Raw genomic sequence first — 4,245 nt, 5'->3', positions numbered from 1 at the left:
TTCTTTGTACAGTTTTTTTCACATTATTTTGTGATATTTTGGACAAGTCTAATATTTTAATTGCGCTATTTAATTGGGAGCTCATATGCTTGTAGAAAATAAATTTACTCATCATAATCTTAAATTATCTACATGTAAATCAATGTTGCTTATATGTTTCTAAATAAATGGCTTTAGATAGTATTTTTACATCTATATTTTTATTATGATAGAATGCAGTCAAAGTTATGTTGGGCAGTTCTTAAAAAGTGGTAGAGCGCTTGCCTAGCAAGCACAAGGCCCTGGGTTCGGTCCCCAGCTCCGAAAAAAAGAAAAAAAAAGTTCTTTTTAAATGATGTAGTTAAAAAGCTGCCTACTTCTCTAGTTAGATTCATAATAAAATGGTTTGTTACTGTATTAACAATAATAATATTGTTCCTTTAATTGTTTTTAACTATTCTTGGGTATGGTCACAAAGTAAGCACAGCAGAAACCATTGAACACAACCACTCCTATGGAAAGAAATTAATAATAATAATAATAATAACAACAATAATAGTAGTTTGCCACCTTTAAGGGTAGCAAGTCCAGCTGCAAGAGCTTTCTGGGTTCTATAGGGAAAAATGATGGTGGGAAGATAAGCTATAGCAGCCAGGTAGTCAGCATGGGGACCCTGTCCAGTTGAGAAATAGTGTTTATTGTGATTGGAAGTGCTCAGGTTTTAACTGTTGGTTGACCCAGCTCTTAAAGTCTTCCTAGAAATGTTTTAGTTTTCTTTTTCCCAGGGGGGAAAAAACAAGTCATCTAACAAATGAAGAACAGGTGGAACACCGAGACCCCTAAAATATTGCTGTCAGCATTGTCTTTTTGGTACATGCATCGAGGAATCTAATATCCATCGTTTTATTGATGATAAGGGCTGAGGGTAGTCCCCTAAGATATATCCTGCTGAGTAGGGAAGTTAGAAAATTGAAGACTTTGAATGCTGGTCCCCAGCAGGGCTCAAGCATGCAGTGATGAGAGCAGACCTCAGGGAACTGTGTTAGGAGACTCTGGCTGACCAATTGATCACAGGATCAGCTCATCAATTCTTTCCTGAAAAATCTCTTAAGAGACAAGGGGCAGCCTTGTTACTATGAGGAAAATAGAGATCAGAGGCTAAGGAGAGGAATAAGGCAGGAGTGCACAGGAGACTATAGTGAGCATTGTTCTTTGGGTCAGCCACAGAGGTCCTGTCCCACTTGCCAGGTCATGTCAGTTTTTAATCCACTCCTCTACCTGGACTAATTAGTTTACATCCTAAAGAATTCTTCCTTGAGAAGAAATACAGAATCCTCCTTTTCTTCTTCTCAGCTTTTGCAGAACCACTGATTCCAGGAAAGTGAGCTTGCTTTGGATCAGCAGCAGGGCTGACAGAATAGTGGATGGTGTTCCTTATCTAAGTGGAGATCTGATGAGGTAGACAGAGGCTGGGACTCAACCCCCCTGCTGCCAACCTCAGGCACACACCATTATCTCCAGGCTTACTGCGGGGGAAGGGCCTTTGTCCGTAAGTCCCTGCGTAAGTGTTGGAAAAAATCATAGAGTTGTTCAGTTATTGGGTGAACCGAGCTACTAAAAAGGTAGAACCAGGCGTGGATGCATTATTCCTGCTTCTTTAGAACTTGGAGTGACCCAAAAGGGCCTATAAGGGGCTGGAAAGCATTTTGAAACTGCTCTAGCTTTACAAGCACTTGAGGGTCAAGGACAGAAGAGCTTTTAAAACAGGCAATCTCTTGGAGTTTCTGGGGGGAGTAAAGAGGCACTGGTGTAAATAACTGGGGGAAATGGTTTACAGAGAGTAGATATAAGGATTATGCTTTAAGAAATGGGTGGCCATAAGGAATTGTAGCAAAGGGGTACAGAGGACCCCAGAGGGTGTGTTGAGAGGTCCTTTGTTATCCTCCAAAGGAGTGCATAAGGTCTATGGCCCAAACAAGATCTGGGTGAACAAGCCAATGACTGAATCTTAGTTTTATTCTCTTACAAGTAGTAGTGATGAGAAAGAGAATCTGAAGGTAGAGAAAGTGTATGGGATGTCTTTTTTGAAAATTTAAGACTGTATCTCTGTGGTTAAAGATTATGTATGGAAGCCCGAGAAAAACCTTCATTATCGTTCCTCAAACACCATCACTTCTATTTGTGTTTTGAAATGGGGTATACCATTTACCTTAAATTCCAAAAGACTGTGCTACCTCTTACACCTGATTTACTTTATTAAAAGCTACTCATACTGTTTCTTAGGGTTGTATTCATATTCTCACCAGTAATGTATATATATTACAATAATATATATTAAACTTTAAACTATAAAATCTTTGAAACAATCAGATTTATAAAACTCATGAACTCAATCTTTACACTCATATCCTTTCCATCTCAACATTATGTATTGCTTTTTTGTAACTTCTCAATAACTTTCTTAAACTAATAGTCAAACAAAGGGCTCATACTAATTAGTTTTACTTATCAAGAAACACAGACACACTGTACAAACTCAGCTATCTTGCTAGCAATTTTTATTGAATCAGTAGTTGAATTCTTATCTGGATCAATCTTTTATTACATTTTGCTCATTGTTTAGGTTAAAAAAAGTATATCATTTCAATACCTAATTTATATGGCTACGTAGGTCATGTTATCTTAAATTTAATCAAATAAAATAATTTTCCTATTACTCCAATGTATTTTTGGCTCTTATAAAATTAAATTACATTGATTATAATTCTGAACTGCTTAAATGAACTGAATACCTCTCAAATGGAGTCGATAAGGCTGTTTTATTATTTTCAAATACATTTAATAGCTTCATGTACTTTGATTTCAATTTTAATTCATTTCCTTTATTTCCGATACCCTGTTAACCGCTTTCCTATAAAAAGTTAAGGACCAAGTACGTAGATGTCTCTAAACTCTGAATTAATGGTTCATGATGCATTGCTTTTTCGTATTTAATTAAGTTCAATACACAGGGAATTATAGCAACAGACAGCTATAATACTTTTCATTTATTATAGGAACACAGTCAAGATTACAATCTTACTTTCTTTTCCTCAATCTTCTTCATCCTCCGTAACTTTCTCCTAATTATTTCCTAGGAAACTCAAACCAGTATAAAAAATAATAATAATTTTATAAAATGCTCTAACACAAACCATATTCAGTCAAGACTTTAAAACAATAGACTTTTTGTTGACTATAGCTGTAAATTTTTAAATAGATGAGGCCTATTTTAACATAAAAAACATCAAGGGAAGACCTCTTGTAGAGTAGGGAGTACACATTTTATTCAATGTAAATCTGCTTGGGTATTTGCTGTCAGTACCCTATTTGTCTTCTCACCCTGTGGTTCTGGTATAACTTACTTAAATCTCATATAATACCTTACCTTTTCAACATTGTAGTATCTTCCTGATACCTATGTTTTGATATCTATGGTTTTCCTTCCATTTTTATTAAATTGGGTATTTCTTGTTTACTTTTCAAACGTTATTTGCTTTCCAGGTTTCCTGTCCATCAGCCTCCTAACCCCTCCCCCTATCCTTCCCTAAGGGTGGCTGTTTCCCCATATCCACCCACCATTACCGCCACCCCCAACAATTTCCCTACACTGGGAATCCAATCTTGGCAGAACTAAGGGTTTCCCCTTCCAGTGGTGCTCTTACTAGACTATTCACTGCTACATATGCAGTTGGAGCCCTGGGTCAGTCCATGTATAGTCTTTCAGTAGTGGCTTAGTCCCTGGAAGCTCTGGTTGCTTGGCATTGTTGTTCATATGGGGTCACAAGCCGGTTCAGCTCCTTCAGAACTTACTCTAATTAAAAATAGGAAACGCTTCATGAATTTATGTGTCATCCTTGCTCAGGGGCCATTCTAATCTTCTCTGTATTGTTCCAATCTTAGTATATGTGCTGTCAAAGCGAGCACAATATATATGTTTTTCTATCATCCCATTAACAACCATATTTCTCCTATTAGCAGGTTATTTACACATTTAACAAAATAAAAAAAAATGTCTGTTTCTATTGTTTACTGCTTAAGCAAACTTCGAACAATGAAATCAATTAGATACAAACAGAAAAAAGATCGTTGATCCCCAGAGCTGTTTTCAAGCAACATCTGCAAATTCTTTCAAATACCAAGATGGTGATTCTAAAAAGGCTTGCTATTCTTCTGAATGCAGTCTTAGGTTTATCTACCTTGATGGTCCTCATCATATACAATGAA

The 4,245-nt window shown here is 36.6% G+C and overlaps 1 non-coding gene across 1 annotated transcript; it reads right to left on the bottom strand.

The window, feature by feature from the left end:
* Positions 1 to 3,838: 3,838 nt before the first annotated feature.
* On the bottom strand, positions 3,839 to 3,945 carry LOC120095811 (U6 spliceosomal RNA). Its single transcript, XR_015633825.1, has one exon. It is a non-coding gene; the product is annotated as a U6 spliceosomal RNA (small nuclear RNA).
* Between the last annotated feature and the right edge of the window lie 300 nt (positions 3,946 to 4,245).

Source organism: Rattus norvegicus, chromosome 11 (assembly GCF_021556685.1).
Source record: "Rattus norvegicus strain SHRSP/BbbUtx chromosome 11, alternate assembly SHRSP_T2T, whole genome shotgun sequence".
Classification (NCBI taxonomy): Eukaryota; Metazoa; Chordata; class Mammalia; order Rodentia; family Muridae; genus Rattus; species Rattus norvegicus.
This window is presented reverse-complemented; position numbering and strand designations above follow the sequence as displayed.